A 24485-nucleotide genomic window follows, 5' to 3' on the forward strand; every position below is an offset into this window, starting at 1 on the left:
CACATGCAAATTGTGTGGCTGAACTAATCGTAATAACTAAATGACACCAATTTTTTCCAAAGTACATTAAAGTATACCAGACTACTCGAATGCCCAGTCAACCAACCCAACATTTCAGTTGCAAGGCTCTTTAAAGTTTCCAAAGTATTTTCCCACCCTATGATTTTAATTGACACACACGAGCCTACATTATTACTTAAAATTAACCAAAAAAAAAAAAAATCGTCCCAAATTTGCAAACATAATGTTGAACAAAAGATGCCACACACAAACAAGATTATTCTGTATGATTCCATTTATATAAAAGTCAAAACCATGGCAAAACCAATTCGTGATGTTAGACTCAAGGTAGTGATGGCCTGGGCTAGGAGTAGAGTAGATGGCATGAGAGGGTCATGTTCTATCTTTTATTCTGCATGCTGGTTCCTCGGGCATAAACTTTGTGAAAATCCATCACTCTGTACACTATGGATTTGCAAGTGCACAAATCTCGTATACTTCTATAAAAAGTTGACATAAAACAATCATTCTCTTCCTTCGGCAGTTTGCCAGCTAAACCAAGACAAAAAAAATATACTGTGGGCAAGAAGGTGGACAGTCTGAAAACACAAAGAAGTTTGACTTTGCCCACTACAGAGCTGCTGGTAGTCTCATTAGAACCACTTGGCATTCCTTTCCCTCGCAGCATCAAACAATTCATATAGCAATTCACTATATTAATTCCTGTAATGAAAGTGTGGGGAGGGCTGTAGTCCATCGTGATGGTGCCCTAAAACTTCCAGAAAATGTTTGCTGGGATTTAGGCCTCTGAGGCTTTAGCAAGAGGACTTAGAACAATCCTGTGGTAAATTTTCATGTGACAGCTCATTAACAATGCATTTAAGATGTAAACACTTGACACATTTTTAGAAACACCAGTGCTGATTAGGTCCATTTCACTTTACTGGAAGTCAAAGATAATATGTTAAATAGATTTTTCATTTTCCCCTCCTCTCAACAATCAATAACATTAAAGAGTAGGTTATACCTAGCTTTGTTCCCGGCTTCCATAAATATGAAATACCCAGAAAATGACAGTCCTTCAGTTTCTCTTATCCAATCAGTTTCCAGGATTTAGGGAGCACAGATCTCAAGTGTGTTTTGCTTATCTACCATGATTAAATACCAAGGTTGGGTTTATGTAGCTGTCTGGATAAAACTCAGGCTATTTCAAGAAATAGCAGTTGATTTGGACACAAAAAGTACCATGCAATGTATTAATGGATTCATTTGCTTGGTTTTTACTTAAAGCTAGAACACAGGAACTATAGGGCAGGGATGTTATTAGTGATAAGCTATATGTCCAGCCCCCAGCAGAGTTAAAGAAAGCACTGGAACTGATTACTGAATGAGTCACTTCACCAATCTTGATGGCAAGTTGGGGATATTGAATGATAGTTACCATTTTAGGCCGGAGTTTCTTTAAGTTACCAAGATAATATTTTTTGCAAGATATATGCATTTCTTTCTTCGTGGGTTTTTTTTTTTTTGTTTTTTTTTTTTGGTAAGTAAAGTTTTATTGGAACACAGGGATATCCATTCATTCACATGTAAGATATATGCATTTCAAGTAAGTATATCTCCACTATTTTTTCAAAAGTTTGGATTATTTTCCCTTGCTCATACCTAATACAAGAAAAATGAACATTATTAAGTTAAAATGATACCTTAGCTTTACAAAACATCTATTGGTGACACAGTAGTCTAAATTCTGAAAGTAATTAATTATTCTTTGTCAACAGAAAGAACTGGGCCCCAAAACTAGATGAAAAACCCAACCAAGTCATGACCAACAATAATAGTTATACTACTTACTATTTACTTTCTCTTTTCTATCTCTTGCTCATCAACCATTAGGAGGCTCTAACAAATAAATAGATACATACTATAGAAACACCAATTTTGTCCCTACAAAAAGGATAAATAATAACTTCATGTAGCAACAGCCTCTCCAATGCATTTAGAATATGATGCCATACAGACCTTTAGGAGTAAGTATTCCTTCTACTACTTCCAAGAAGTACCCAAAAAACAAATACATTGTAAGACAGGGGGAAAAAATTATCCAAATCACAAGCTAGAAAGAAGCCAAGATGTCACCTGGCCTGTCATGTGCACGTTATCAGCAAACTTCATTTCACTCCAAGCACAGGCTGCTCTTATTCCCCTGGGTCCCCTCTCTTGGCTCTGCCTCAAGACAGACCCACTTAAAGACCAAAAAACCCCACCACTTAGTCTAATACTAGCAAGCCCCTGAATTTTGACACATCAAGCCCACTGAAAATTGCAGTAGAGTATTCTCTGTCCTAGCCTAATTACTATTTCAGAGAATAATCTCTCTTTGTTTTGACAATTTTTCCTGTCCCTTGTTTAAAATGGTTCAGGAGCAGATTCAGGTGCTATTTTTGGTACATGAAATAAATACTCCATTTATTCTATTGCATTTCTGTTATATAATTGTATGGTTAGGTGGTCGCTACTGTTCTTTCTGGCTGCTTTAGATACCATGTCTACTTTACATACTCTAACCAGCATTAGTCCATGCTCACATGAGCATTTAATGAAAAACCCCTTGGCCACATGCCTCATAGTTGCAGCAAATTGGATACTACAAAGGAAGAATCACTTCCTCTAAAGTGTCACTGTTAACTAAAAGAAAAGCCTGGTGTGACATGAGCCGTCTATAACATGAGACATCTATAACACTGGTAAATCATAATCCTAGAGGGTGAACTAAGTGGCTACCTAGGAAGCATAAGATCTCAGAGGCACACTCTCCACCCTGATCAATTAAATTCTCTTCCTATGATACAAAACACACGTATTCCACAGTTAAAGACAGAGTTTGAAATGCAAATACACCCAGGGAAATTGTTCTGAAACTTCATGACTCATATCTGTGAACCAATGTTCTAGCATTAATACAGTATTTTTCTTTTAATCAACTAATTTTGTTAGCTTAAATTTTTGGAAAGACAATTTTAGGGGCGCCTCGGTTGGTTAAGCGTCTGCCTTTGGCTCAGGTCATGATCCCTGGATCCTGGGATCGAGCCCTGTGTCGGGCTCCCTGCTCACCTACCCTACCCCTGCTTGTGCACTCTCTTTCTCTCTCTCAAATAAATAAATTCTTTTTTTAAAAAAGACAATTTTATGTTGCCACTGTAAATATTCAATATCATTTGTATACAGTCAAGTCAATACCACTTGCCACAAATAGAAAGAAAACTATCCATCCAACATCCTCTCATGCACCACCTGAAATTATTGGTTTAAATTCACACTAAAGAGCACTAACTGACTGATATCCGAATTCTCTCCATCCTGTGCTCTGACTAAAGCAGGAAAGACCACCAAAAAGAGGTAGGAAGGGCACTGAGAACCTGTGGAAGGCTACATGCTTCGGGCATTGTGGGGTGCATGTCACAAGCCATGAGAAATAAGGGTACAAAGTAGCAGGCTGTTGCCCACCACACAATTCTTTGTATCTGGGGTTGTCCCTGTATCTGTGTCATAGCGAAAGTTCGCTGTACTGGTTGATATGAAGGTCCTTCTCCACTTCTATGCACCAGCTCTTTTACACGTCTGAGCTCACAAATTACCCATCACAAAGAAATCACATGCTGTTAATAGGTCTCTTCATTGTGGCTGACAGTGCAGAACAAATGTCAGTCCCTGTGCTGAGACCAAATTTCTGGAATACTAACAGGGGTTCCCAATAGGAGGAGACACATTACCTAGAGGTCACCCCAATAACTCCTGGAGCGAGCTCCTGAATTCTGCTGCTTCTTGCCATATTCACCACCAAGCGCCGTATGTTCTAGCTCTCCCTGGCTACCTTCTCTCCAATCAGATTCTCAGTTCTCTGATCATCTTTCCATTGCTCTTAACACCTAGCTCTAAGCAAAAGAGGTGCCTAATTTATAGAAAAAGCAAGTGAGTGAATCTGAATGCATCAACCATGAATGAATGAATGAATGAATGAATGAATGAAAATGAATCAGCTTTGCAGAAAGGAGCACCTGCGTGCCTGCGGCATGCCCCCAAATTATCCCAACCAGTCCAAAATTACCAAGGAACATAGCAAAAATCCCATCAGTATGCCTTTTTCAGAGAAAAAAGTTCCCCTTCCTTTGCCCTAGCTGAACAAAGATCTGCCACATTCTCTCTTTTCAGGTGCCCCCTTTTTACAAGCTGTGCAATCTTGGTAAAGTTAGTTAACTTCTCTGAACTTCAGTTCCCTCATCTGTTAAATTCGGAAGAAAAATATCTGCCCCATGAGTTGTGATAAAGATTAAACGAGAGAATTTAAGAAAAGTGACTACCATATTGCCTAGAGTATATCGTAGGCCACAGCTGCTGGCTACAGTTTTTAACCAGATCACAATACCATGATAAATATCAATGGCATAATGGTTTCATGTCTTTTTGTTTCAGTGTTAACACCCACCTGCTTTCATTCACTGTCCTGATAACTCCCTGGTTTGCCAGTGTTAAGTTTAAAAAAAAAAAAAACAACACAGGCTTCAAATAGCATCACTTAGGTAAGGCCCCAAGTCAGTAAACCGTGACTTAATACCTAACCTAACTGCAGTTTCAACCTCAAAAGAATATACCCTTTACCCAGTCAACGTGGGAACTTCCTGGTCAGCACTAGAAAGGTTACTGACAGACCCCTTCTGTTTCTCTTAGGAGGACAACCTCGCCTAAAACAACGAATTCTTTGCTAATGATTTCCTCCCCCATCCCCCACCTCTCTACCTTTAAAAACCTTTCCTTCTCTGTAGCCCTTTGGAGCTCCCCTCCACTTGCTAGTTGGGAGGCTGCCCAATTCATGAATGGTTTAACAAAGCCAATTAGATTTTTTAAAATTTATTCAGTTGAATTTTTGTTATTTAACACCAGTATCAGAGTATGATGTTTTTAATGTTCACAGAAAATGGAGATTAGCAGGTCCCAGTGGTATAAACGGGCACAGCATCATGTACAAACAGTCTTCATAAATGCATCTTAACCAAACGCACCCTGGGTTGAGGATGGCCACAATTCACTCCCATTGTGAAGCATCCTGCATTTTTCACTTCTTTCTTGCTCTGAATCTCCTATGCTTATAATACCCATACAGCATCCCTCATTTCTAAATCAGAAGGATAAGCACCTGCAGCCACAGGAGGGGAAGTGTAGGATCTCATGCCTGTAATATTTTTCAGACAGAAAACACTCTCCCAATGCCTCTACCCGGGAGATGGTAAACTACTCTGACATCTCAGCTGTTGCCCCTCCAAGCAGATTCACACACCTCTTGGCTAACACCCCCTTTGGGCAGGCATCGAATCCTGTTTACAGTTATTCATTATGACTGGCTATACACAGATAGTGCCTTTGGTGTCAAACCGAATGGCCCTGTAGACCCCTAGCCCAAGAGAGGGGGAAGATACAGACACACATTAAATAAGACACAGGCAGAAACATAGCATCCACTTCCCTGATATGGAAAGAGACTGAAGCTGACTTGCTAGAGTTTCCTCCAGAGCTCCCGTGTGGAGAGGCCCAGAGCAAGCAGAGCGGGATCAAAAAAATCTGAGTTGCTTTGGGACCAGAAAGCTTGCCAGAAAGCTTCTGTGGGTGTCTGCAAGCAAATATGCTAGCAAGAAAAAGGAGAACTGTTTTGCAGGGGAATCATCCTGAACCAGAAGGACGAAGATGCATGCTAAGTGCCAGGGCGTGTTCCTGAATCTCCGAGCAAGTGCGCACCTAGCGTGATTCCACGCAGCTCTCCGTGAAAGAATCACTCCAAGAACACAAGGTGGAGAAATGCCTTTCACCATCTGTAATAATCTAAATGGGGAGTCATGGGAGGGGGGAGATAATGACATAAAGAGACGGCCTCCAGGCCTCAGAATCCACCATATTGAACACTCTGTGTTTAAACAAGGAGAACTCGCATTTCCTCAAAAGGCATTTAGACACAGTCCCATAATTGGGAGTGAATCTAAAATCTCTAGAAAGAGCGGCACATTTCCCCACTGACACAGCTGTATTGAAAAATCAACCCATGGCTCTAAGGGAAATGAGAAAACACAACTGGTGATTTCTAGCAAGGCATCCAATCTTCATTTTTGTGATCCCTCAATTCTCAGTTCAAGTATAAACAGACTTTTTTCCCCCTGAAGTAGGAAAAGGATTAAGTAGGCAGGACGCTTTCTGAGTTCTGTGTAGCATATGTTCATAAGCTTTCCTTTTGTAGCATTTATGGATTCATTCTGGAGTAGGGTTAAGCTGGAGCAAAGCAATTTGGCATGCTTGCATTTGCTTTATCGGGAGAAGCAAGTGCATGCAGTCTGCAGGGGCCACCCTGACCTGAGCCGCAAAGAAGCTTCCTGGAACCCTGAGGGGGATGCTGATTATTTTCCTTACGGGGATGCTCAAGCTGAGCCTTCCTCCTTGCAAAACAATAAATGAGCTTCATGCAAATCACCCTCAGGAAAGTGGTGGCCCAGGGGACAAGAGTGATCATTATCACGTAAACTTAATTTCTGACCAACTCCAACAATCACCCTGCAGTATCTGCACGGCCACACAACCTCGGGGTCAGCATTCCAATCCGTCCCAGCCTAAGGACCGCCTTCAGTGACAGATGTGACTTCCCAGTCTGTACACCCGCTTCTACAGGCCACATCCCCATGGCAGAATCCAGGGCCGCTCTTAATGATGGTGTAGTAGAAAAATTTTCAATGTTCACAATGCAAATTTAAAAAGCGATACTTATAATTTTTTTTAAGTGGAAAAAGCAGTACATACCTTTTTTTTAAGAAACATATCTACAAAAAACACTGACTGGAAAGAAAGACCCCGGAACGCCATAGGTGGTCGTCTCCGGACAGTAGGATCTTGAGCAATTTCTACTTTCTTCTCTTTTGCAGATCCATTTCCCAAATAAACCAAAATGCAAGTGTATTATTTTTGTAATATGAATAAAGTGATTATAAAGTGGTTTAAAGATACAGACTGGCATTTACAAAAGAGTTTTTCATCTGCAAAACAAAGAAGGATTTCCATCAAAATAATATAATTGACCTGCACCATTAAGAAAGAACTACCACAGATCTCATGGTCTCCTTTGCTATTATCACCATCACTAACTACTTTGTAAGTACCCACTGTATGCTGTGCCTGGCAGTAGGCATCAGTACTCAACAAAGTAACTCAGGTAATAACTAAATTATTTACATCACTGGGATCCTCCCAGGGTTGTTTAAGTTGGAGAAACAGAAAAACAGCATTTACAAGAGTATTAATCCATGCACCTGCCCTGCACTGCACCTTGTCAGAAAATCTCTCCCAATCCTGCTGAGAGGGATTAAGTAGAATTAAGTAGGCAGCCAGCCAGGCAGACCCTGGGCCCAGACCACAGCTGACTCCAGCAAGTGTGAGCACCTGACCTTGATCAAGCTACTCAGATACCTGCCGCCAGGGAAGAGGAGCTGGAGAAATTCCCGTCAGTCTCTATCCACCCCTTAAAAGGGAGAGAGGGAACATCAGGGACAGTCAAGGTGGACCGGCTACACAGAGCAGAGCAGCCAGTGTGCAGGGAGAAGCAGTGCGAGAGAATGTACAGCCAGAGTTAGTCATTGTGCTTTAGGATGGAGACAGTGAGAGTCAGTGTGGTTTATCCATTTACCGCTTCTGCTCTAGGGGGTTAACCGCTTCCTGGTCCGATGCCTCAGAAGCCTCTCAGTCCAACCTGCCCTCAAATCGTAAGCTAGCTGGTTGTCTTAGAGCAAATACCCTATCTTTTTTTTGTTTTTGTCGCTGTTTGTTTTTAAAAACAAATGATTCTGAACCAACAGGTAGTTAGAAAAGGGTCAAAACTATGAGCCCTCTTTCCTCAGTCTGTACGGCTGATTCTCTGCCCCCTTGCCCTTCCTTTAGTGCTCATCTAAAACGTCATAAACTCAAGCCCGTCCAGACCACCACATATGAAGAGGTCTGTTCTGTTTTGCCTCCTGTTGCAATAAGACTTAACTTTTAGTTATATATGTATTGTTTGTTTAATAGCTGTGATCTGTCTCCCTCCCTAGATGTAAAATCATCAAGAGTTTCTTGACCTCCCGGCATATTTCAGGAGGTCAGTGGTGTTGAAAGCATCAGTTAGTCAAGTACATTAGTACATATTCATTCATTCAATATACAAATAATCACTGAGCACTTAACATTTGCAAAACTTGGTCCTTTCTCCATTAAGAACTAATGATTCAAAGAAGGATATTAGGTATATATGCAAAGACAAGAAACATCCACACCGCTGAGGGCCCACCCAACTCTTGTGCCTTGAAAGTAAAACCTCAGTTTTATTGGAGTGTCCTCCCTCCACAAAGCCATGTACCCAGGGATTAACCCAGCTCAGGGGTAAATCCTGATTAGTTCAAAGCAGAAAATGGGTTACAGTTGCTCGGATACCAGCTCTTTAGCCCCTAAGGCAGCCAGGCAAAAAGGGTAAAGACAGTCAGAGCCCCCAGTCACACCCCCAACACACGCACATGCACACACACACACACCCATCCACCAGCCACCTCCAGATATAAACAGCCTCATGGGGCGCCTGGGTGGCTCAGTCGTTAAGTGTCTGCCTTTGGCTCAGGGCGCGATCCTGGCGTTCTGGGATCAAGCCCCACATCAGGCTCTTCCACTGGGAGCCTGCTTCTTCCTCTCCCACTCCCCCTGCTTGTGGTCCCTCTCTTGCTAGCTGTCTCTCTCTCTCTGTCGAATGAATAAAAAAAAAAAAAAAGATATAAGCAGCCTCATCTGTTTACCAGACGTGCTGACCAAATGTTATCATTTTCTAGGTATACCCCAACAAAAACAAATTTAGATTGGAAAGCACCAATGTAAGCCAATCAAGGTAATCCCATCCCATGTGCCAGTGTCTGATTTAAGAAGGAGTATGTGGCTGCAATCTGCCAAATGTAACCTAAGGAGAAGCCTGCTAGAGGGATTACAGGAACGCTCCCAATAAGGGATACAAAGAACAAATAGTCTCCAATGCCAATGGATGCTACCATATGTCCAGGTGACTCCCCAGAATGAAGCAGCCACCTTAGAACCATTAAGGCCGCCAGTCTGAGGACCAAGTCAAAACAATGAAGATGGCAGAGGAAAAAAGCAAGAAATTTAAGACCTGAATGACATTGTTCAGCCACCATATTAACACAACCTAGACCTGCCCCCTTGGGATATCTTGTTCCTTGAGATAATTCATTTTCCTTATTCTGGTGGCTTTTATTTTGTGTTCAAATATAAGCTGATAAAGAAATTCACAAAATAATTGACAATACTTAGCAATCTGTCAACAGCTTAGTGCTCAAAATCCTCTCCCTGCTGCACAGTGACAATTGTCAAAGGCACCCTGGTGGGTCCCCAGTTGCTTGGCACCAGGGAAAAGTGGATTGAGGTTGGATTCCAGACATTCAGAGCCCGGGTTCTATAATGCCTTCCAATCAATCATGACATCCATGGGACTCAGCAGGTAGACATGGAGAGGGCTGGAAGCTTTTTTTTTTTTTTTTTTTTAATTCCCTTATTGTTTAAACTATTTTGAGTTGACTTTCTGATTATCTGCAGCCAAAAGCATCTTCACTGATAAATCTATCTTCACATAATTAGCAACAAATTTATGTGACCTCCTTTGAGCAAAAGACTCAGGAGAAAATGGTGCAGAGATTCATGGTTCTGCCCACATTCCTCCAAATCTACAGATGATGGGTCTTAAGTGAATTTCTCCCTAAAAAGGAAGACAATTGAAATGCCAGGAAAGGAATTAACCATGTGATCATCTGACACTCTCTCCATCGTGAGAGTCATAAAACTCACCACAAATGCTGATAACATCACCTTGTCTCAGTGGTGGGCAGCATATTTTAAGGATACCAAGTGGTACATTTTGTTATCCCTCCTGTATATTCCTCTTTCTTATCTCAAGAACTTCAACAGAGCTTGCATTCCCTTTGTCCAAATGTAGAAAGTACTAGAAGGCACTCTCTAACCACCCCCACCCCCGGAAATCTGGCCCCTACTAAGGATTTTGCTTTCATGGAAGGGTATGAGCTAGACACCAGCAAAAAGGACAGGGATAAAACCAAGATTGGAGTTTGTTGTTTAAAACTGTTCTGTTTCTGGGGCGCCTGGGTGGCTCAGTCGTTAAGTGTCTGCCTTCAGCTCAGGGCATGATCCTGGATCCCTGGGATGGAGCCCCACATCAGGCTCCTCCGCTGGGAGCCTGCTTCTTCCTCTCCCACTCCCCCTGCTTGTGTTCCCTCTCTCACTGGCTGTCTTTCTCTCTGTCAAGTAAATAAACAAAATCTTTTAAAAAAAAAAAAACTGTTCTGTTTCTTTTAATCTTTTTTACGTGTAATACTATTGGGGAGAAACTAGAGGTTTTCTAGTTCCTTAAAGTAGTGGAGGCTAGCACCCTGTTCCCAGGCAGATCTTCAGGGAGGTCACAGGACTTTTGATGGGGATGGTGAGGAGATGCTGGGAAAATGAATACTGAGTCTCTGAAATGGAAAGGAGCCCAAACTCCTTTGGAGAGACACCACAGAGCCACCTAATACTCCATGGACAAGAAACCTCCTAGAGGGACCAGCATGGACTAAGGAACAGAGGGCCTTTTCTTGAATGTTCTGTTTCATCAATGTCCTCTCTTTGACCCACTGTTTCTGAAAGGTCCAGGAAACATTTGTTTACCAAATATTTACTCTTTTTCATTTCCCTGTGAATTACACTCCTTCTCTTTAAAGTCCCAAGCCCTACCCTCTTCTCCTTAACTCATATATCTCATTTTACCCGACTATCTTCAGAGTTTCAATAAGTATGTGGATTCTCCGTATATATGAAATCAAATGTGTTTCTCTCCTGTTAATATGTCTCATGTCAATCTGATTCTTAGTCCAGCTAGAAGGTCCTTGGAGGAGACAGGAAATTCTTGCTCCTCACATGTGCTATGGCAGACACGCAGCACTTCTGAAACGCCTTGAAGATGAAACCTCACAACATTTTGAGAAAAAAAATAACCAAGTAGGCATGTCTGCATGATTAAAATTCAGGTAGGCAACATTCAAAGCAATTTTTCAAAATTAAACCTTTAAATCAGAATGCAAACTCAGTTTGTATTTTTAATTGGCTTGACATGTCGTGAGCTCCCAAAGGACACATCACCAAGCCAAACTCCCACTAGTTATTCAATATATTCCCGCAAGTCCTGCTACGTTAAAAAAAAAAAAAAAAAGGAAAATTAACTGTAAGATAGACAGTTCCAGGATGGCTGGTGAACACTACTGAATATTTTCAAAAAACACTCAAATAAAAGGCAACAACAGAACGCTTTTATTTTAATTCTCGCTAAATAATGCCACACCCATTCATGGGAAAGAGTATATTTCCCTCAATGGCTGGGAATTACTGAAGACTGAATATAAAGAAAACAAGTGCCCTATATGCGTGGCACTTTAAGTAGTTGAGATTCCCAAACAATACAAAAGCATTTTCAAGTCACACGTGGGATATGAAGTGAAAATGTTCTTGGAGGAAATCTTCTCTAATAATACTTACCTACTTCAGAGGGTGCTGGGAAGCTCTATTAACACCAACAGAATACTTTCAGATCTTCAAATAAAACGACTATAGAAATGCAAAGTATTATTATTATAGTTCTGAAATAATTTCACACCTAGGGATGAGAAAACCCCAGGCCAAATTTTACTGCTTCTCTCCTGCCTGATAAACAAGAAATGCCACAAGCATGGGAGGAAGGGGGTGGGGGGTGGAAATCAAATAGAACAAAGACAGCAAAGTTTCTCCTTTACTTGAGCTTTGTATTCCCCCTAGATGTCATTTTAGGGGACTCAGAAAAAATGAGTCCCTTTAAGGTCAGGGTTAAGTAGAGAGACAGTGTTCTTATTGCTTTTTTACCAGATAAAGTATCAACCAACTGAGGTGAAAAAAATACCCTTGTCCACTTCTGTGGGGCACAGTTCCTCCCAAAGCACTGTCCAAACTTAAAAATGGCTGGATAAATTATTACCTGAATCACCCACCAGTGCGATCTCACCTAGGAGGTCAAAAAGCAGCTGCTTTAACAGACACCGGGGTTTTTCCTTAGCTACCGAGAGCACAAGACTCATTTGTTGCTGCTGATGGAGGTGGTGGTGATGACGGTGGTGGTGGTGATGATGTTGATGATCATGACAGTGAGGATGGTGATTGCGGTAATGATAGGATATAGAACAGAAGTTCTCAAACCCTGCTGATCAATGGAATCACCTGTGGAGCTTTTTATAACTACAGATTTGTGGTCCCCATCTCAGACCTACTGATTCTGAATCTGAAAGATAGACCTCAAGTTTTGTTTTGTTTTAACAGAGCCATTAGGATAACAACTGAAGTGACAGTGTTTGTAACAATGTCATGATTAAGAATGTGGGCTTTGTAGACAGACTAGCTGGTATCTAATCCCAATTCTGACCCTTACTAGCTGTGTGACTCTGGGCAAAATACTTGAGCCTCAATTTACACATCCATAAAATGGAAATATAAAATGTATATATTGTAGGCTATATAATAGCCTATAAAATGTAGGCTATTACTACCTACACCTCATAAGGTAGATGCCTAGGAAAGAAGGCAAATTTTGAAAGCATATGTTAATTTCAAGGAAGACCAAAAGTTACACATTAAAGAACACATTACTAACCAGACCAACATGATAATGTAAGTATTACATACCGATTTAAACAAAAATTGTGCTATAATTATGTTAGGGGGCTGTGGGGACCAGAAGCGATGAGTGGGGCGTGTCTAAAAACTATTGCTAAAATCGATACAGCAGGATAAGCACATTATTTGGCAAGAGATTAAACACCGGAAGTATCAGAGTTGAAAGCTGCCAGTTGTGGGGCGTGGGTTGGAAGGGTGGGAGAAATGCAGGAGGGGTTAAGTGTTGCAGTTTTTCAATATTTGCTTCTTAGCACTGTGTTATTCAAAAATGTGGATAGGTTGCTTTGATAAAAATAAAAGTGAATTTTAAAAGATAATTCATAACATTCATAATATTGGATGTCTTTATATACCAGGGTTACCATAAGGTTTTCCAATTTACCAAAATTTGCTCTTCAAAAAACTGATTGACAGAATCCTTCCAACTATACCACCAAAATGTCCAGGTGCTGAAAGTTTACAATAACCATTTACTATGGCCCCAGCACACTGTAAGTCCTAAGAAGACATTTGCTGAATTAAACTGAGAATGGCAGAAAGAAACACAAAGAAAGAAGTTCCTCTGTGCAATCGAGGTCACATCAGGAAAGAGCCAAGAGCCTCGCCTGGGGTATTGGAGGTGAATTTAACAAAGGGTGTGGGCAAGGTTAAGGGAAGCCAGAAGGGACAGTCTGGGACCGGGGAGTTAGCACAAATCAAACTGTTGCACGCCAGACTTAAAGGGGCAAAAGGGAAGGGGAAGTTCTCAGACAGTGGAAAGAGCTCCAGCTGCAGAAGAAAGGCCCATGGCAGGAACTGTGGCCCTCCTTAGCGGGATATAGCCACTGCCAACTGCATTGCTGCATGGAAGGTGGGGAATAATATTCCCAAGTCACATTCTCGGATTTTCACCCAGTACCTTCCACTGGCTAATTCAACAGAAAGCTAGAGAGCAAGGAAGACCAGGGAATGCTGACAATAGAGGGTAGCCTCTGGGGGCTCAGAGCCTTTCAGTGGAGCAAGGAGCTGGAGGCACAAACGGAATGTCCAGCACAAGCACCAGGCAGAGTTTTATTTTTACTTTTGTTTTTTTAAATTTATGTCCCTTTTCTACTCAGCTAGCTAGCTAGCTAGCTAGATAGATCCCTTGATTTTTCAACCTGTTTAACATAAATGGCATCATCACCATCATCATCACCATCATCCACTGATGCTATGCAGCACTTGACACCTGACTAAGCACTTTCACATACATTATCTTTATATCATCAGAACACCTCAATGCAGGCTACCAACAGCAGCACCCAAACTAGAAGGCACATTTCCTAACATGTCAGCTAAGGCTCTTTCCACCACACAAGGCAGTCATGCTACTTATTCACAGTAGGAGCGCAAAATTGATGTTCCTGTGAAAAATTCATTAACCAACTTTGTTCTAGGCACCACACAGAACACAGAAGTAGTCAACAAACAAGACACAAGGGGAAAACAGAGCGCACTTGCCCATTCCATTCTCAAGAAACCACGAGGAATGGCAGAGATGGAAATAACTGAGTTTTCAATCACATTGTACACATCATTGAAAAGAAGGTGTTCAGTAGGACAAGGCAAGTGTTCAAAAGAGGAATAAAAAATTCAGGGAAAAGAAGAAAAATATGTAACGAGTTTTGTTTGGGGAGGCTGGAGTAGGTGGAAGGAAATCACAGTCCCTTCACAAACCTCAGGCCGCAGAGAGAGCAGGGCCCCAGAAACTGGAGCAAAGACCTCTCTGCTTCCCTTGCCATTTCCAGCTCTACCCCCACATACCCACACATCCTTTGAGAGCTTAGAGAAGCAGCCAGAAGTGACTTCTCTCTACCAAACACAAGAGTAGTGGGAAGTCCAGCAAAATGGCCTGCTTTTAAAATACTAATTGAGAACTCTGCACCTTTTATAACCTACTGCAAAATGTTCAGGTACTTACACATGACAGAAGAAAGTAATAAACAGTATTTAATTGTAAGCCTCCAAACATTCCCCATTTATTCCAAATCTAGCTCCCTAATGTGTCAACTACTCAACCACTTAGGCTTCTGTGGTTCCAAGACTGAAGCCAGTTGGCTAATTTGAGGAGAATTATTGGAAGGAAACTAGGGGCTCATTGAATCCTTGGGAAATAAGCCTAATTTTCCACTGGAAAATAAGGCTAAGCAACCATCATTTGCCAAGACAGACATGGAGACTAGGGAATGGGAACTGCTAAGGTGGCCCCACAGTAGGTATTTTCAGAGCAGAATGCCCACCGGGAGAAGGAGAATCCCCTAGCTCAAGATTCAAATCACACATGAACACCCACTTAACCAAGCTAGTGATCATGCACCCGTCCCTAAGCTGAGTATAGGCTCCTGAGAAGGGCCCCTGGTTACAGTTCCACTGATCTAACCACATCAAAAGGAAATCAAGGTGCTGTTAGGAAGGAAAATAGGTACAAGACAGGGAAGGAAAGGGGAAGGGGGAGAAGTCCCTCTACGCTTGCCAAGCCTTTCTTCAAAAATTCCTTAAGAACCTAACTACCTAGCAGTTAGATCACTATTTCTTAAGGCTATATTAACTAGTAATTGTCTACACACAGCCAAAGAAAGTGTTTACCCTGAGGCCTACAAAACTTCACCCTGACAACTTTTTACTTCCAGAGGCTTCACTTCTCACTTTACCTAAAAGCTATATTTTCCTCTGATTCCTAAAGACAAAGCAGAATTTGTCCTTTAGTACTGGAAACATCAACCTGAAGCTTCCAAAATGCACAGACTTCTCAAAATGTCTAATGAATAAATTCAGAAGGATGCTGATTTGATGATAATGATGATGACGGTAATATTAACAAGAGCAGCAGCAACTAACATCTACTGAGGAGTTGTCACGGGCCAGGACCTGTTCCAAGCCCTTAATACCTAATAATTCATTTGACCTCCACAACAACCTTATGAGGAAAACAATATTATTACCTCCATTTCACGAACTAGGAAACTGAGATGCAGAGGGGGTACAGAATGTGTCCATGGTCCAACAGCTCATAAAAGCCAACCCAGGAATAAATCCATGTCTGACTCCAAAATACCAACTTAACAAGGGATTTTCATTGCGAGCAGAGGAAATGGACTGTGCCATTTGAAAACATTCTCCAAGAGAAATTGGAGCACCGTAACAGTACCTAAAGGTCACAAGGTTCTGAAGATTGCCACATCGTCACCAGCTCCAATAATTTATGAGAATTTATCCTAAGAGATTATCAAGCACTGCTTTATTCCAAGATGCAGCTCAGTGGTCCAGAGATGTGTAAGTTATATGGCTGAAAACCATCAGAGAAAAATTCCACATCAACCAGCCTTCATGAACCAGAGTTTAGTCATCCCAAAGCAGATCCTCAAAATGGTGTTTTTATAGCTCATGTTTTGATCATTCAAAAGAAGTTTTCTCCAATTTCCCTGCAAAATTCTTTTTCACCCTCAAAACAAACATTAAAAATTCAGCCCCAGGAGTAGATTTGTCATAAAGTTAGGAATAACTTAAAATATAAGGTAAATCAAAATGGCTTTTCAACTTTAACTAAAGTGGTCACGGTCATGATTGCTGTAATAAAAACGACAGGAAAAAAACCTAAAATTGTCAAAAACATAATTGATGATGAAAACAAATGTAAAATTATGGCATATTTCACCCTGGCCACCAAAGACTCTTGATGAAACTGCAGCCCTATAATTCCCCAGAATGAATTCTTTAAATTAAAATACTTCATGCAGAACAGAAATTAAACAATGAATCAAAGAACAATGCTGTACAGCGGTATGCTTATAAATATACCTAGCAAAGAGGAAACAATTACATTTTTCCATGTAAAAACCAATGCGATTGTAATGTTTCACAGAAAGCTGATAGGTACTTTTCCCATTGCTTCGAACTTGGAAGTTCATTTCCTGTAACTCACTTAGGGTCCACAGAGACTGGGCAGAATGAAATTAGCTACACCAAACTGGCTGGCCTTCTCCTTTCTACAAAACTAGCTTCTCCACGCAACTGCACAACTGACTTTCATGATAAATTTCATCCAACCCAATTCAAATGCCACTCTGCATTTTAGTTTAAATGCTTTATTTGGCCAGCTGGTTTTATTTAACCATCGACTAGAAGCGGTACAAGTGCATTCTTTTTCCAGCTAGCATTAATCTTAGTAAACTTAGCTCCATTGGAATGTCTTAACTGCTGAGAAGAAAGCAAAAGTCAGCAAGCATACAATTGCATTTGGCTACCCTCAGCACATCATTTTATTTCCTCCTGCTCTCTGCTAACTATTGCTCAGCACTTTTGCCTAAGAGGGAGGACAAGCAGGTGGTTAAGGAAGTTGTCCTGTCAGCTGTATCTTTAATCCGAGTGTTTAAATCTCTGAATAAAAGAAAAATCAATGTTTTAAAGGCAATGTTTGTCAAGGCCATGTAATAAATACACTTACCTTCACAGACTGTTCTCAATGGATTTTCCTTCTTCGCTGAGCTTCAAAGCTACAAAGAGATAAAAACGAAAGTAGGGAGTTATCTGCGAGTAAAACACCAACCATTTTCTCTCCGTGTCTCTAAGGAGAACTGCCATATGCCATGGTATGTGGCCCTGGCCAAGTAACGCGGGCCTCAAACCTCCCTCACAAAAGGCCAATAAAAAACTGTCATCAAGTAAAAACAGCACGCACATCTGGCCAGAACTCAATCACACACACCGGTCAGATGGACAGTCAAATCTTTTGGGGTGTGAACTCCTCAACAGTGTGGGAACGGCTTGTGAAGTGCAAAGATGCAAGTCCAATTAAACGTTATGCAGCACACTCACTCTGACTGAGCATTTTATGTTCTTACTTATTTCATTGTCATCTTTCTTACACATTCTATTTCCATTTCTCTGAAAAAGTTTTACATGGGGGAGCCTGTTCCACTTCTATGAGACGCATAGTCCTTCCAGTGCGAACTGCACCACTTGCCCCCATGAGTACACAGATGCAAGCTGACAGGGACTGTCCCCATTCCCAAGGTAGAGAGAAACTCACAAAGCCCAGGAAGCCCCACTCGGCATTTCAAATCAAAACTTGACATGTTAAATTAAGCTCCCTGTGATCAAAATATTCCATGTACTGGACACACACGGGTCAACACGGTAAGAGATGTGGTAAATGAGAGTCATTAAGCAATACTGGAGATCCCCCCCTTATTGGAGGTCTTACTTTCCATGGTTTCAGTTAGTGGCAGTCAACGGTGGTCTGGAGCAGATGATCCTCCTTCCGACAAACTGTCAGAAGGTCAATAGTAGCCTCACGCTACTTGCCAGCCTACGTCATTCCCCTCACTTCATCTCATCACGTAGGCATTTTATCATCTCATGGCATCACATGAAGAAGGGTGAGTACAGCACAGTAAGATATTTTAAGAGAGAAAGACCACATTCTTCACATAATTTATTAAAGAATATTGTTCTGCTCTAATTTATTAGTAGTTATTGTTGTTAATCTCTTACTGTGCCTAATTTATACAGTAAACCTTATCGCAGTTTTACACACACACACACACACACACACACACACACACACACACACACAGGGTTCAATACCCTCCACAGTTTCAGACATCTGCACTGAGGGTATCAGAATGTATCTTCAGTTGATATGCAGGGGACTACCGTCATAATAATATTTCAAGGGGCTGATATAACATCAGTACGTCATTACTCATATGGTGCCTCCATATGGTCAAAACTAATTGGAATATTCCTCTTTCTGTCATTCTTGGCTAGGTCCTAACATCTAATAGTGCAATAGTTGGGAATGGCCAACTAATTCATGGTTTTCCCATGGTTCTTTTTCTTTTCCTTCAATGTCCTAAGTACCCGCTTTAGCCCATTAACTGCTGATGCTTGATCACTAAAGACTAAGACCAGACTTGTGGGCTGTGACATAAATCCTGCAATAGTAATGCAGGACATAAAGCCCCTCCATGAGACAACATCAGAAATTTCCCCTTCCCGTTATATGAATTGCAATAGAGTTGGGAGAAAAATAATTTGGGGAAAACTACATAAAATAGTATAATATTGCATTTTGTAAAATATGAGACACTTATGATCTGACAATATAGAGGCTGACCCGTATGCCTTTCCACTTTAAACACATAGAAATGTTAAGCAAAATATGGTGATAATTTAAATACATATATACCCAAATACCCAAACTCAGAGAAAGGTAAAGACAAATATGAAAAGATAACGAATGGAAATTTTCTAGAATGAGACATGAATCCTCTTGAAAAAAGCACACCAAGACCTCAGCAAGATAAATAAAAGCAAATCCACAGGTAGGTACATTAGAAAGAAACCACAAAACACCAGAGATAGAAAGTCTTAAACTCAACCAGAGAGAAAAAACAGACTCCTTGCAAAACAACTTGTCATTAGCAAAAATAAAAGCAAAACAGCAATGGAATAACATGTTCAAAGTACTAAGGGGAAAAAAAAATTCAACAAAAATTCCATAGCCATGCTAAACCAATTATCATCCAAGAACGACAGAGAAATAAGGACATCTGGGGGAGGGGGGAAGGATTGTTTTCTCCTCATAGTAGTTCACTTTTGCTGAAAGAAATACTAAAAAGCACACTTGAATAAAAAGGAATTGACCCCAAATGGAAGGAATGAGGAGCAAAAGGCAATGGAAAGTAAAGACATTAGCAAGCATGATGGTAAATCTAGTAAATTTAATAATAAATAATGGGTATTGAATAATAATTACTAAGCCTTGGTTGTAAAATCCAACAACAACAATAACGACCAATTTTGGGGGTTTGCAAATAAGGTGAAATGAGTTGTTGGCTGCAATTATATGTCATAAAGGAGGGGAATAAATTGCTTAGAAGGAAGAGACAGATACTGATTAAACTGTTGAAGATAGGCATTAAAGTTACTGACTAACTTGTTAAGGATAACCAGCATTTCTTTCTCATTGGATGTAGTCAAAGACATTTGCATATATGCTCACAAAGATGCATACAAAAATGTTGAGAGCATCATTGCTAGAACGCCAAGAGATACTGAAAACAACCCAAACATCTATCAACAGTACAATGAATACATACATTTTTACAGCCTTACAATGAAGTATTATACAGCTTTGAAAAATCAATGAAACAGTCACACATATCAACATCTATGCCTCTCAAAAATGATATAAAACAAAGACCAAGTCACAGAAGACTATATCTATCATTCCATATATACAACATGTTCAAAAGGGTAAAAATACATACTATCTTGTTTAAGAATATAACATGTAAGTGGCAAAACCATAAAGAAAAGCAAGGGAATGATTTACACAGAATTCAGGCAACATTTAGCTTGGGGGGAAAGATTCTAGACTATGGTGATGCTCTATTTCTTGGCCAGGGAAGAGGTATCTAGATGTTTAGTTTATTATATATTGTATTATAATAGAATACAATACAATAAATGACTATAGATATACACTTCCAAAAATTATTTTGTATGTATGATCTATTTCACAATTTTAAAACACATAAGAGTAATCACCAAAAGAATAGAAACGTCCAAACCAACTGAGGGAACAATATAAAGAACAGAAAACTCAGCCATTTCTCTACAGAAGATTGGAATGGAAGCAGGCAAGAAGCAAAGGAAAGCAGAGTGAGTAGAAAATACCAAAGAAAATATTCAAAGTAAGTTCAAATATGTCATGAATCAGAGTGAATGGATTAAACACATCCGTTAAAACAGATTTTTTAAATGGATTTTTTAAAATCTTGCTATATGATGTTTATAAGAAACACATCTAAAACGTAGAGGGAGTTTGAATGGGAAAGTACAGAAAACTATACACCACACAAATAGGAACCAAAAGAAAGCTGGTAGAAATACTACTAGGCAAAATAGAAGTTACCGGTGATAGAATACATATTTGCATCAGCTGTCTACTGCTACATAACAAACTACCCAAGAATTAATGACTGAAAAATAGTAATTTATTGTCTCTACGGTTTCCATGGAACAGGAATTCTGACAGCGTAGGGTAAGCCAGCGTATGCAACAATGCCTGAGGCCTCAGCTGAAAGACTTGGAGTTGGGCTCTGGAATCATTGGAAAGCTCATTCCCTCAAATGTTTGCCAGTGGTTGCTGAAGGCTAGCTGAGACCTTAACTGGGGCTATCAGCCAAAAGATCTACATGTGGCTTCTCTACATACCTTGAGTTGCCTCACAACATGGTGGCTGGGTTCCAAAGGCAAGAGTTCCCAGAAGCTGTATTCTTTATGGCCTAGGCTTGGAAGTCACATTAATACCATTTACACAGCATTCCAGTGGTCAGGGCAGTCACAAACCCCCATGGAGACTCAAGGAAAGAGAACAAAGGCTCCATCTCTTGGCAGGAGGGGTGGTGGTCAGTGCTCAGTAACATGAGCACATGGGACTGGATAAATGTGTTGGTGTGACCATCTGCCATAGCATTCTTTACCAGTGTGTATGGAACATAAGGAACACCTGACCACATATTACACCATATGAGTAGTCTCGACAAATACCAAAAAAACAGCTATCAAAGTTCTCTGATCACAGTACATTAAAGGTAGATATCAATTACGAAAAGAGATTTTAAACCTATGTTTGAATATTACAATCTTTAGGGCAGTTTCCCTTTCTGAATTGGGGTTGGACAACACCACTGAGTGAATCCCACTGCACAAGGGTCCACATCTGGAGCCCAGATCCCACTTTGGTTGTGGATATATTGCACTTGAGGTGCCTGAGAGATATATATAAAAGAAATGTCCAGGTCGGGAGTTGGACATGCATGTCTGTAGCTCAGACAGGAGGTTTGCGAGCAGTGAGTTATCTGTGCCTCACAACTGTGGTTGTGAGTATGGATGTAGCTGTCCAGGGAGTCGGTACCAAGTAGGAAGGGAAGATGATCCTTGAGGAAGTTAAACATTCAACAGTTGGGTTGAGGAGGATGATGGCCATATAGGAGAGAGAATAGTTGCCAGAGAAGTAAAACAAAAACATTAAGTGTCACCGAAGGTCAAGTAATGTAAGTACTAAAAGTGTCCAGTGTGGGGCCCCCGGGTGGCTCAGTCAGTTAAGCGTCCAACTCTTGATTTCAGGTCCAGTCATGATCTAAGGGTCGTGAGATTGAGCCCTGCGTCAGGCTCTGCGCTCAGCTGGAGATTCTCTCTCTCCTTCTCCCTCTGCCCCTCCCCCTGCTTGTGTGTACTCTCTCTCTCCCCCTCTCTCTCTCAAATAAATAAATCTTTAAAAATTAAAAAATTAAAATGCCCAATGTGAGGGTCACTGAGGAACTCAATGAGGACTTGGACTGGTTGAGACAGAATTCAGTTTGGAGTTGGTTAACAAATATGTGGAAATCATTAAAATGAAGACAAGTAAGGGCAATCCTAGAGATGTCTGGGTGTAAAGGGGAAGAGAGGGAGAATAGCAACAGGAGGAAGATAAAGGACTGAAAGAGTGTTTCTTTGTGTACTTTGTAAACAGAAAAAAACCTGAGTGTGTGGCAAGGTAATGAGAAGATCCAGTTGAGACTATGAAGCTAAGGGCAGAAGAGCGAGAAAGGGAAACCAGGACTGCAAGGTCCCAGAACGTCAAAAGGGATAGGTGGTGGGATTGGTCTTAAAACAGAGCTTGGGGGGCGCCTGGGTAGCGCAGTCATTAATAGCGTCTGCCTTTGGCTCAAGGCGTGATCCCAGCGTTCTGGGATCGAGTCCCACATCGGGCTCCTCCACTGGGAGCCTGCTTCTTCCTCTCCCACTCCCCTGCTGTGTTCCCTCTCTCGCTGGCTGTCTCTCTCTGTCAAATAAATAAATAAAATCTTTAAAAAAAAAAAAAACAGAGCTTGAGGCTCATCTTGATCACATAATGCCTTGTGACTGCCATGCGTGGTATTGCCTTAAATGATTACTTTCTCCTGTGTATATGTTTTATCACCTTGACTAGTGTCTAAACTCTTTAAGACCTGTGGCCTTTATTGTTCAAACTGACCACACACGCCCATGCAATGTGAGCCCCAGATTCTATACCTGTACCAAATAGTCCTTCAGTACATACGTGTTGAGTAAGACAAATACACATGGATCCTACAGTCTTTGTGTACATCTCTCTGGTGCCCAAGCATTTTGCACATAGGAGTGCTACGTATCCAAAATAGGAGCAGGTCAGGATCAAAAAAACTCTGGTTTCAATGCCCAAAATACCTATCTCTGGACAAAAGTCAGGAATAGCCACTCAAACTAGTCCTCTCTTTCCCATGTTTGCCTTGACCTAAAAATCCAAGGACTTAAACTTCTACAGGCCATGAAAACCTTTTCACAGCAGGGGCAAGGCGGTACACCACCTCCCATTCCCCTCAGGCCTAGCTCATTCCCATTTTGTTCTGGAACAGACAGACTCTGTAACCTTCATATGACCTCCTGCAAGACAGATTAGATTTAAATCAATCCAAACAGGTTTGGGCTTCGGTGGCTCCTAAAAGACATAAATATAGAGGCAGAGTTGTACAGGCCAATAACACCCTGATTTTTCTTGGTGGTTTTTCAGGGCCACCTAGAAAATCTTCACCAACCCCAAGCCCCTCACTCCATTACCCGGCCCCCAGCTCCCTTAAAAACCAGCCTGAATTTAAACAAGCATCATTCTCAAATACAGAAACTTCCTTTGCAATTCATCTTCTCCCAATTGAAACCTATCTCTGGGCACCATCCAACTACACTTGACTTAATACAGCACTGCCTGGAACTGAGGGATTTCCCTCCATTGTTGCACTCTGCAGCCCTCACCTGACTTGACTGCCCATTAAGGGATTGGTTATTGACCTTTAAGTCTTTAACAATTATCTACAGACCTGGGAAAGAAGTCTGTTTGCTCAGGAATGAAGACAAGACACAAGAATGAAGACACTGAATAAATTCGGCCCTCGTCTTCCTTCTTATGCTACGTTCAGTGAGCTGTTACTGCCGACAAATTATTGCAACATCCTTTCAAATGATAGCCAATTTTCAACTAAGAGAAGATTCTTAAACCTTCTTCTACATATCGGTGAAAACCAGGCAGCTGGAAAACATTGCCCTGGTTAAACGACCTGATGATAAATGAATATTTTAAACACACGGAATTATTTGCAAATCTGCATACTGATTTAAATGTTCACAAGCAACAGCAGCAAAGACACTAGAAACTTGACATTTCTCAGATATATTCCTCGAAGTTTTATTTCAATTTATATGTATGTATTTCTAATAGAATTTCGAATTCAGAATTTGTGAAACTCGAATATAATGTATTTAGAGTTCAGAAGGGTGGGTAGAATAACTCTTAGTTTTGTTATTCACCTAGAAAGCTGATCAATATTGTCAAAATATATGTGGAAATCTTTCCACTAGACCCTAAGTTCAACAAAGATCCAGACAACATCTGTCTTATTCTGCGCTGAATCCACATACTCTGAACAGTATCTGGCACATAACATACACTCGATAAAATCTGCTTAATAAAGGAATATTGTAAGTTTGCTTTACTATTAAAATTGAAAATTCTTTTTTCTTTTTAAGATTTTTTTTTTTAATTTTTTAAGTCATCTCTACACCCAGCATGGGTCTCGAACTCACAACCC

The 24485-nt window shown here is 40.8% G+C and overlaps 1 protein-coding gene across 5 annotated transcripts in view; it reads right to left on the bottom strand.

Moving 5' to 3' along the window:
• The window catches only part of FHIT (fragile histidine triad diadenosine triphosphatase), a 1391990-nt gene that overhangs the window by 1341174 nt on the left and 26331 nt on the right, over nucleotides 1–24485 (bottom strand). For all 5 annotated transcript variants that reach the window (XM_026500340.3, XM_026500338.4, XM_057311857.1 and 2 more), the window contains exon 2: nucleotides 17273–17321. The gene's annotated coding sequence lies outside the window, so the exon portion shown is untranslated. The remainder of the gene's footprint in view (nucleotides 1–17272; nucleotides 17322–24485) is intronic.

Source organism: Ursus arctos, unplaced genomic scaffold (genome assembly GCF_023065955.2).
Source record: "Ursus arctos isolate Adak ecotype North America unplaced genomic scaffold, UrsArc2.0 scaffold_14, whole genome shotgun sequence".
NCBI lineage: Eukaryota > Metazoa > Chordata > Mammalia > Carnivora > Ursidae > Ursus > Ursus arctos.